The sequence below is a fragment of the Delphinapterus leucas genome, chromosome 6 (genome assembly GCF_059928025.1).
Source record: "Delphinapterus leucas isolate spDelLeu-1000000601 "Yukka" chromosome 6, BTC_Dleu_Yukka2, whole genome shotgun sequence".
NCBI classification, from domain to species: domain Eukaryota; kingdom Metazoa; phylum Chordata; class Mammalia; order Artiodactyla; family Monodontidae; genus Delphinapterus; species Delphinapterus leucas.
This window is the reverse complement of record NC_143134.1, coordinates 122,387,748-122,398,990: the sequence shown is the minus strand read 5'-3', so window position 1 is coordinate 122,398,990 and position 11,243 is coordinate 122,387,748.

Sequence of the window (11,243 nt, the reverse complement as noted above, 5' to 3'; positions counted from 1 at the left end):
CGCTGGGCATCTCTGCCAGTGCTTGTTGGCGCCCTGCTCTCCTGGGGGTCTGGAGCGAGTCTCGCCCTGACTCTGGCTTGCATTTCATTCACTCATTTGCTGCCACAGCTCCCTGCCCCCATTCACTGTCTCATTCCCTCTCTCTGGGCCACACAGCGCTGGACTCAGACCCCTGCTCACTGGGGACTGCGGGGGGCAGCTGACATCTCATGAGCCCAGCCCCAGGCCCGGCATGGAGAGACACTGCTGGCCCTTAGGACAGAGTCCAAACTCCTTGCCTAAGACACCCCTTGACTGCGTTAAGCTCTGGCCACGCCAGCTGCCATAGGCTCTTAGACGGGACCCACTCTTTCTGCCTGTGCTCAGTATTCCCCTCCACCCCTGTCCTCCTCCCAATCTGGACAGTTCCTCCCTTCTTTGCAGTCTCAGCTCGGAAGGGACTTCTTTCAGGCAGCCCTCCCTGATTTCCCCAGTCTGGATTGGGCCTCTAAACAAATACACTGTGAGCTTGACCTGGCCAAGACCCTGCCACACAGAATTGAGCCACCTGTTGAGGACCAGAGGACCAGAGTCCCCGGGGCCAGGAACCAGTCATGCTCCCTGAGGCTCCACGGAGCCCAGCGAGGCCTGTGTCAAATGCTCAAGGAATATCTGAAGGAATGAGGGAACTGGGAAGGCTGAACAGTGTCCACGGGGCTTCCTTTCAGATGCAACTGACCTGCCCTGGCTGGTGGGGATGCCCCGAGTGCCTGTGGGGCCCGTGAGCTGGGGAGGGAGAGGGGCTACTTGGAGTGGCCCTGGCGCCCTGGGAAGAGACCCACGAAGGAGGCGGGGGTGCTCACGCCCTACCAAGGGGAGCTGAGGGGCCTCCCGCCTGCCTCTGGGGGCCCTGGTTCTCACTGCAGGCTGGCACAAGGCCGGCGGATGGCACTGGTACCATCATGAGGGTCAGGCCATCTGTGCCCCGCTGGTGTCCAAAAGGGCGCTTCTGGGACAGAGAAGGGGGTTCCCCAAGACCAGGCAGCCTTCAGCCGTCTTTGGCAGAGACCCCCTGACATGTGCCCCAGGCAGGGCTGTCAGTTTGGCCCACGAGACTGGGTCTAGACTGGAATCTAGAAGCCCAGGTGCTAGCCCCAGCATTTTCTGGCTCACGGTGTGGCCTTGGGTAAGTCCCCTCTCTGGCCTCGGCCTCCCCAAGTGTGAAGGGCCCCCAAGCCTCCCTCTACTTCCTTAAAGGAAGGTTGCCCCAAGTGGAGCCACGAATCCAGGCTCAGGACCCAGGCAGACCTGGGTTCAAATCCTGCCTCGGCTGCATATTGCTGTGTGACCCTGGGTGGGTGGCTGAGCCTCTCTGAGCCTCTGTTTGCTCTGTGCCTGACGTGAGGGTTGTTGAGGGGTAGGGATGATTGGTGAGAGGGCCTGAGCCACGCGGCTTCCAGCCCTGCAGGCCTTTCGTGACCATACCCCAAGACCCCTCGATGGAGCGAGAGGGCCCCCTGAAGCACAGGAGCGGGGGGACTGGCTTCTCTCTACAGAGCTCACAGGCTGGAGTGGCCGCACAGCCCCACGCAGCCGTCTCCAGCCTCTCCGGATGCAGGCTCGCTCGTCTTGAAAGTAAGACAAACCCACGCAGGGTGAGATCAGGGGCGGAAACGTGGCAGATGCGTGGCCGAGGGGCGTCCTCAGCCTCCTTGGAGGGGACACAGTGTTTGCATGTCCAGGAGCCTGCTGTGGAGGGCTCCAGGGCTGCAGAGGTGTAACTGACCCCAGGCCCCTGGCCTGTGACTGTCCCCAAGCCTCCTCACTGGATCGGCACAGTAACCCCCGTTTTATAGAGGGGTCTTCTGACGTGGAGAACCCCCCACAGGCTGAGCATCTGCTTTCAAGGAGCTCCCCGTCTTTCAAGGAGCTCCCCGTCTGGCAGAGGGAAAAAGGCAAGCCCATGAGGCCATGACCTCCCCACCCCTTGCTGGAGGGGAGCCCAGCCTCAGACGTGTAGCCCCACCTCCAGCTCAGGGCAGCGGAGGGGTCGGTATGGGCAGGCAGTGCCTTTGGTAACCTCAGTCTCCCACTCTGTGGAATGGGGACAGGGTAAAGTGCCCTCCCCCTCCCCCCACCTCCGTTATTGTGAACATTGGTGAGGTCTGCAGCAGGGCTGGCCGCTCCAGAACTTTCTCCAAACCCTTTCAATGTCTGAGGATAAAGCTTGCCCAGCATAAAACCACATAGACACAATGTGAGTATTTCCTCTTCCCTACCCACCCCAAGGGAAGGGGCCCCCTCGATCTCTCAGTGGGTCTTAGCTTCCACGGTCACATGCAGGCTCCCAACCCCACTGTGGGGGACTCTGCGCACCCCGCGGACACAGCCAGGACCCACGAGGGCGGTGCCAGAGGCAGATGTGAAGCAGCATGGGAAGCATCTCCTTTCTGAAGAGCCATCCCCATAAGGACCAGCTGTGAGAGGTAGTGAGCACCTTGCCAGTAGCAGTAACTAAGCAGAAATTAGATGGCCCTCGCTCAGAGGTGTCATGCCAGATTCAAGGAGGCCGCAAAATGACCTGGGAACCCACAGCCTCGGCCTCGAGCTCTCTCACCCCAGGGAAGGCGGGCAGGCCCACTGTGGACATCCAGCCGCCTCCCCGCCTTCGTCCACTCTAGGGAAACCTGACCCTTTGGTTGCTTGAAAGACGAGAGGAACTTGGGTTTGATGTTTTGAAGAAGTGGCTTTTTATCAGAAAGCCCTCTGGGAGTCTGGGCAGCAACCAGTGAAATTATATCTGTTGTTTCAAGGAGGGGAGAAAACTTGGGCTGATGGTTATTGAGATTTATGGCTTCCCCTGAGCCTAATTGCCCCGGAATCTTTTTAACAGTTGCGCTAAGTGGTGCTGAGACGGACAACAAAGCCGAGGCGGCAGCTCACTCTCCCTCCCCCTCCCTGCCTCTCTCTCAACCTCCCATCCCTCCTCCCTCCCTCCTTTCCTCTGTGCTCTCCCTCCTCCCTGCCGTCTCTTTCCCTCTCCCTCTCTCCTTCTCTCTCCCTCTCTCGGCTGCCCCTGGATGCGCCACCAGGCAGGTGGTCAGGGCCTCATAGCTCATCTCAGGGAGGGAGGAGGTGTGAAAAGCCATGGGCGCTCAGGCCTTCTGGACGAGGTTTTCTCCTGTTGCTGTTGGCCAGGGCCCCAGAGGGGACTAGGTCGCCGGGGAGGTGGCTATCCCGTCAGGCAGCTGGGTGGCCCGCAGTGTCTGAGCCCCTCGGAGCCTCCCAGGCTGGGCGATGGCGCGCGTGCTGAAGATCTGGAGGTGGGAGTGGGACCCCAGAGCACGGCTCGGGGCAAATGAGGAAGAGCTTTCTTGTTGGCTGCCTCAGCGGGAGTGAGGCTCCTGTCTCTGGAGGTGTGTACGGGAAGCTGCCTCCAGAGCCTCTGACTGGGGGCTGGGCCCCTCCTCCCGCGAGGCTGCCTCGCCCCTGCCTTCCTCCCTGTTCATCCGGCGGGCAGGTTGAAGGGTCAGCACCGCTCTTTCCATGGCTGCCTCCCAGGCTGCCTTCCCAGGCTGCCTTCCCAGGCCCCCAGCTGGGCTGGGGCACAGCGGGTCTAGAGCATTTAGGTGACGGGGCGCCCATGACTGAGGTTGCTGGGCAGCCCCCAGGGATGGTGAGGCAAGAGCACCCTCCTCCCTGAGGCTGGCTTGAGCTCGAGACCACGACTCCAGAGGTGAAGGTGGTTAGGGCTGGGGGGCCACACAGGCCCCTGGATGGTAGAGCTGCCATCATGACAGGCCCGGCTGGGCTGCCTGTGCGTTGAGCGCACTCCTGCCGGGAGGGTGGAGTCTCAGGATCTCTGCACAAGGAGCTGGGATGGGGGGAACCTCAGAGGGCATCAGACCCCCTTCCCAGCCCCTACAGGCACGTAGAAGAGCCGGCCAAGTCCTTCTGGGTGGGGTGGGGTGGGGTGGGGTCTGCTCCTGCGCCAATCCGCAGAGACCCTGTGTCTGGGACACAGTGTGAGCGCTGCACAGCTGACCTCTCTGTTCCTCCCAACACCCAGGGATGCAGGAACTGGACAGGGCGTCCAGTTCCTCATGCCCTTCAGTGGGATTAGGGCCCCTCCTGGACCTCCCTGGAGGCGGAGGAACTTCCCTGCCCGCCATGGCTGGACTGGGCGTGGGCCTGGCTTGGGCTAATGGCGTAGGTGGAGGTGAGCAGGGCACCTTCTACATGCTTGGCTTGCCTGCTCTCTTGTGCACTGGGGATCTGCCCACCAGAGCCACCCCGACCCACAGAGCCACAGGCAAGGAAACCACTTTTGGTTGTGGTAACCGAATTCTGAGCGGTTTGTTACGCAGCAAGAGCTGACCCATACATGCAGGTACTATTATAATCTTCCAATGCCAGCAATGAGGAAGCTGAGGCTCAGAGAGGTCGGGTCACTCGCCCGAGGCTGCCCAGCTTGAGGAGGCAGATGGAGAGTCAAGCCCAACCACAGCGGAAGTACTCTGCCTTTTAGGCCTGGTGGGCAGCAGTGGGCAAGCGAGGAGCTTGGCAGCTCTCAGCGTGCTGGGCTCAGGCCCTGGGTCAGGGGGGATACCTGGGCTGGGGGCCTGTAGCCATCTTTCCTGTTCTGTCTCTGGACCTGCAGGTTTTGTGGCCAGGCACCAAGACCCAGTACATTTATCTGCCGGGCAACTTTCAGATGGACCCTAGCGCCTCGGCCCTGGCCAGTACTACCCCCTCTATCCTGCAACACTGTAGTGGCCTCCAGCTGGTACCTCAGCCACTTCCGGCCTCCACCCAGCAGCTGGAGGGATGAGCCTCAATCATCAATCTGACCCTACCACCCTCTGTGGCTCCCCAGTACCTCAAGGATCGAGTCCCGGCTCCTTATCACATTATTTCAGCCTGCAAGGCCCTGGTGACCCACCACGTGCACACCAGACCTAATACACACACCACACACCACACACATTCACAATATCCTTACACACTCACCAATCTACTCATCCACACGCTGTCGCCCTCACTCGCCCACACTCAGATCCACACACATTCCCACACAGCCATATTCACACTCACACACACCCCATCACTAGTCCCAGCGCCCAGCCCCGCTCCATCCTCCTGGCCTCTGTGCCTGCTCTTCCTCTGCCAGGAACGCCCCTCCCTGGCCCCCCTCACCAGCTTGGCTACATGGCCTCCTCCAGGAAGCCTTCCCTCCTGCGCCCGGCCAGCCACAGGGGCTTTCTGTATCCCGGCACATGTCACATGCATTTCTGTCACTGGTGACAGGTCCCATGCCTGGCACACAGCAGGCGCTCACTCAACGTTTACTGGGTCACTGTTTACCGTAAGGGCTGCTGGGAGGGTGGCCGGGGCCCTCTCAGTCCCAGGAATGAGGTGTGGTCTTTCCAGGGGGACCTCCCTAGGCCTGGCCTCCCCCGGAACCTCTGGGCTTCCCGGCCCAAGGAGTCAGCTGTGGCCAGGCCCCGGGGGCTGTGACCATGTGGGGTCTGACCTCAGGGTCTCTGGTCCCCATCAGCCCCCACTTGTCCCCCTGCCGCTATGCACCCACCTCCTCCTCCCAAGGAACAGAGGTGATCTAGAAGATCCCTTCCCCCGAGATCCAGAAACAGGCGAGTAGATGGAGCCAGGAGACCCCGGCCACGCTGCACTGTGGCCAGTTATTAACCCAATAACCTGACGGTCAGCTTGGCCACCGGGAGCTTTGGTCTCCGTGATGGGGGGACGGCAGCAGTTCCCATGGAGGTCGCAGGAACACGAGATGCTCTCCTCGAAGTATTGCCTGTCCCAGGGGTAGTTACACCGTCCGTGCAGGGATCTGACCCCCTCCTCCCCAGGGGTGTTGTCCAGGCCTGGTGCCCCCAGCACTAAGCAGCTCCCAGGAGCCCCACAGACCCCAAACCCCTGCCCCACTCCCCCGACGGAGGTGGTGAGTCATCCGTGCTCCCCGCCCCCCCCACCCCGCAGCAAGGTGCTGTGGCCCCGGCGTGGGTGGGGCTGGCAGACAGAGCGCCATCTTCAGGGAGAGGGCGCAGGGGAGGGGCAAGGAGAGCCTGAGGGATGGGCAGGCTGAGTTTCCTCAAAGCCTCAGTCACTGGTCTCGAAATCCGGGCCTGACTTTGGATTCTGGTGTCAAGGCTCCTTGTTTGGGGCCCTCACCTTCCCAGCTAGAGAATCTGCGGGGACCCCGGGAGCCGTCTCTGAGAGGATGCCAGCTGGCTGGAGTGGCCCGCAGAGTAACTCCGGACAGGATGGCAGCCAAGCCGGGTGCAGGGGAGCCAAGCCCCCTGGGGACTCAGGGGTGTCACGTGTTGTGTGGGCCCTGCGAATCCAAGCCTTCCCCAAGTGCTGAGCACGACTTTGTCTCCCTGACCTGGAGTTCATGGTAAAAGCGAGCAGGACCCTGTGGGGCTCCTGGGCACAAAAGCCTTTCTGAGTCCCCCATTTCTTGTTTGTAGGGAATAGACTTCAGCCTCCATGACCTTCCCTGAGTTCCAAAGGGCAGATTCAAACAGTTGCTAATCAGGGAAGGGAGGGGATGCAGAGACAAGGGAGGGGACCACCTGAGGCCAGATTAAAGGCGTGCAGGGCCTGTGTATACCCTATCCTTATTGGCAACTCCGCCCTGGAACCACTGCTGTAAAGCTCCTCACAAATCCTTCCGGGTTGGGGCTCACAGTTTTTCAGGGCATGAGCCCGCTGTGTCCCCCTTTGCCTGGCAAAGCAACTAAGCTATTCTCTTCTACTTCACCCCAAACTCTGTCTCCAAGATTAGACTCGGCACCGGAGCACAGAGGCCGAGTTTCCGGCATCAGTGGTAGGGGCTGGGAGACGAGACCTTACACTGAACATGTAAGTACCTGTTCCGAGACACGGGGGCCTCACTCCGAGCAATGGTCCCAAGGAGGGCAAGGCCCCCGGGGTGAGAGAGGGTGTCAGGGCGGGGCTGCAGGGCCGGGGACGGGGCGGGGCTGCAACCTCAGGATGCAGAGTGTCCCCAGCACAGTGGGGGACTGGGCGTTACTGCACCCCCTCCCAGGTGTTTACTGGGCCCCTGCTCCGTGCCCAGCTCTGTGCTGCGTGCTGGGGCGATGGGGGAGCAGACAGTGACAGGAGCCGGGCCAGTGACAGGGCCAGCTTTGCCTTCTAGAAAGCAGAGCTCTGATGTCGTCGAGGACCCAGGCGTCCTTCTGCGTGGTGTCACGGGATGGGCGAGCTACACCTGCCCGCAGGTGGCAGGTCTCACCCGGGAGCCAGTGACAATGGCAGGACACAAATTAATAGATGAGCCCATCATCAAGAGTTCAAACAGGCAAGAGAGATCCGAGGCGTTAGGAGTCAGGACGGTGGTTCCTTCGGGCGCCCGGGGGCTGGGGGTGGTGAGTGGGAGGGTGCTGGGGGCTTGGGGCCGTTTCCCGGCGGTGAAGTGCCGGTGCTGCCTGACTTGGTGGCTATGCAGAGTGGCACTCTGTGATGAGTCATCGTCGTATGTGCAGTTTCTGTAAATTTGTTGCCCTTTTTTGTTTCTGGCCCCGTAGCACCACTCGCGGGACTTAGTTCCCCCACCAGGGATTGAAGCTAGGCCAGCGGCAGTGAAAGCGCCCTAACCACTGGACCGCCAGGGAATTCCCAAGGTTGGTACACTTTGATTGAAAACATCAAGCAGTTACATTTTGAAAGGAGAGTGATGCCCCCAGGGGAGCCCCTAGTTACCCCAAGGCCCGGGACCCCTCCAGGGTTTTTGGAAGGCTGAGATTTCCCTGTCAGTCATGGAGCCACTGGCCTGTCACCCTGAAGACTGGGGTCAGGTGTCACCGGGCCGGTCGAGGCCTCCACCGTCTCCAGGCCGGCTCCAGAAGCCTCTGGGTGGGCTCAGGTGAAGGGGAGATGGGGGCTTGAAGGAGATGGTGTCCTCTGTGGGAGTGGCCAGCCAGGGGAAGGGGCTCCGACACGGCAGGTGGCATCTCGTGAGTCAGTCTGCCCCCTGGACCCCTCCAGCACGGGTGCCGGGCAGCTGCAGGAGGAAAGAACGTTCTAAGGCTATTTGTGTCCTAGTTACCACGGCAAACATGGGAAACAGACAAAATTCAACCAAACGGTCCTGGCGCTGGACACGAAAGCACACCGTTCAGGTGAGGCTAGGTGTCTGCACCCGCACGTGAGTGTGGGTACGTGTGTGTGCACGTGTGGGCACGTGTCTGCATCCGCGCACAGTTTACACAATGCACACGATTGGCTCTAAAGAAATAGCTTCTTTAGAGAGAGGATGCTTCTGTGAATTTCAATTGGCTGTCTCCACAATGTCCGTTTAATTAGTGTGTTTGGAAGAGGAAATGAAGGAAAATTATAATTCATCCGAGAAAATGGTCGTACGTGCTCAGCTCTGCTCGTGAGTTCCGGAGCAGCCGCTCCAGGTCCACAGCGCCCGAGCCCAGAGCGGCCCAGACCAGCGGAGGGAGGGAAGAGCCCACGTGGCCGGGGTGTGGGGCGCTGAGAGCAGGCCAGGCAGAGCGCTGGTCGTGGGCACATGGAAGGGGGAGCAGGCTGAGGATCCCTCCCCTCGTGGACTTCGCCATCCAGGAGCTATGGGCGCGGAGACCTGCGTTTAAATGCTAACTTTGCCAGAATTCGCCCAGCCTGGGCTTCCCTACTTGTGAAATTTGTAAAAACGTGATGACTGTGTACCAAATAAAATGATGACCAAAAAAGGGCTTTATCAAGTGTCCGGTCCTAGAGGAACATGGCCACGATACTTCTTGAAGGATCCCGGGGCAGCTGTCTGTCCCACCTGGTCAGGCATCTCTCCAAGTGTGAACATCCTTCCAGCGGCCCGGGCTTGCTGGCACAGGGGACCGCGGCCTGGCACTCGGCCAATGCTCCCGAGCACCCCTGGATTGCTCAAGGTTGCGGTGCACAGAGGCCTCCCTGCCCCTCCAAGGCCCCTGCTTCCCGCAAGGGCGCAGGCCCTGAGGCGGAGCCGCCCCTAGCCAGTGGGGGAGGCCTGGGCCTCCTGCCCAGGCCTGCAGCGTGCCTCCCCTCCACCCACCAGGCTCCTGAATCTCCCCACTGGCCGGAGTCCCTTCTGCAGGGGTCCCCCACAGCCGTGGCTGGGGCCTGGGCTGGGAGTGCGGAGTCCTGGGGTCCCCCCTCCCACCCACCTGCCAGCCCCCTCTGCCCCTCAGGCGCCAGTGTGCCACAGGTCTGCAGGACTTAGCGGGCGAGGCTGGGGGGAAAGGTATGGGGGCCCCATTTCCAGGAGTGCAGGGCACCTTTCACAGGAGGGTGCCTGGCAGTCCACCTTTCCGGGGTCCACAAGGAGTCCCCTCTGCCTTCCTGAATGCCCAGCACCCAGGTGAGGGCCAGGCCCCATCCTCAGGTTTAGCAGAACCGCTGCTACCCCATCGAGAGGTGAGGAAGGCGGAGGTGCTGCCCTGCGTTGACCCCACCGGTAACGACCGGCTGCTTTTAATCCCCATGTGTGACTCCAAAGCCCCTTCTCTGCTCTGATGGGGGCAGCAGCGGAGCCAGGGCCCCGGGGCGCGGGAGACCCCCAGCCACTCTCCCCGCTGTGGGCTCCCTCTGCCTGTGCCCTCGGCCCACCAGGCTCGGGCAGCGTGACGTGGTGGCCGGCATGCCCACCCACCCTGTCCTGCCCAGTCCCAGCCTCCACTGCCCGCTCTGCGCGCTGTGGGCCACAGGGCTGCGCAGCTGCATCCCGGCCGCCGGCCTCCCCGCTCCCCTAGTTGGCACCTGGAGGCGCCAGCTCTCCGCCTGCTGTGTGAATAGCGTTGCTAGGACCGTCTTGGTACCAGCTGCTTCTTTCCCCTCCTGATCACATTATTTCCCTCTCCCTGACACGTTCTCTTACGCACCAGGAGCTGGCAGGACGCCTCCCGGGAGAAGCTGGCAGGCGCCCAAGCTGCCGAGCTGCGGCCTCTTGCCATGGATGAGCCCGTCCTGGGAGCGAGGGCTGCCACCGGCGTGCGCAGCGTGCGTGCCCGGCACTTTAAATGCTCATGACGTCACCGAGGCAAGGACCAGCATCCCCATTTCAAAGATGCAGAAACTGAGGCTGAGAGTTTCAGCAACCACGTGGAGGTGGCAGGACGGAGTCGAATTTGACCCAAGTTGGTCTGACTGGAGGTCAGCGCTCCATACCAGGACCCCTTCTGCACATACGGTGTCCTCGTGTCCCCCCCCCGCTTGTCCACTCCATTTCCCTTGTCTGTCCGCACCTCCCCGTTCCCACCTGCTGTACTGTCCCCCAGGAAGTGCAGTGGCCACGCCAGCCCGTGCCTCCCCCAGGCCCGCCTCACAGACATGGGGTCCACAGGCCCTTGTGGAGCAGAGCTCCGGCTGGGCCACCTGGGGTACTTGCCAGCTCTACCCTGGTGCGTGTGTGCTACCCAGAGGCAGGCCACGGCTGGAAGGCCATCCCTCCCCGTCCAATGCCTTTGCCTCCACAGGCCTCAGCTAGAGCTAGATGGACAGGTGGACGGATGGACAGATGGATAGGTGGCTGGTAGATGTGCAGTAGGACGTGTCACAGAAGCCTTGGGCAGCACTAAGAGTGTATGCAAGGCAGCATCTGGGGGAGGGAGAGACCTGCGTCCCGTGCCCGGGTTGCATATCAGCAGGATAGAGGGCCGCTCTGTGATAGGATCTCATCTCTGGGAAGGACAGCGAACCCAGGCGCCTAGTTGCCAGGCCCTTATCTTGTACCCGTGGCAGACATGACTAATCGAGCAGGGCTCCTTCCCCCACTGAGCCTGGCTCCTGGCCCGCCCTGTGCAGCCAAGATCAGCTGATTGCAGCTGGCACAGGAGACTGGCCTGGCCCTCCCAGCCGTGTTATTATTAAAACAGTGACTGAAGCCCAAATCTGCCAGCATCCCAGCCTGTGGGTACCAACAGAGCACCTGGAGGAGAGCAGCTCAGACTCAATCTCTGCTGGCCCTTCCCCACCTGGCCGGCATCACTCACAGGACACTCGGAGCCGGCTGGCCCCAGGGAGCTCTGTGCTCTGCCCCAAAGGCTCCAGGCCCTGAGCGGAGGCCCAGCCCTACCCAGTCACTGCTCTCCGGGCACTAGGTAGAGGTGCTCAAACCCCTGGGCCTCGGCAATCCCAGGTTCCAGGGACCCACGTCCAGTGAATTGTTGCCAGTGGGTCTTGGTTGGGGACGGGTTGGAAACCTCCATCTTTCACAAGCAGGTGCAGGGCTCTGG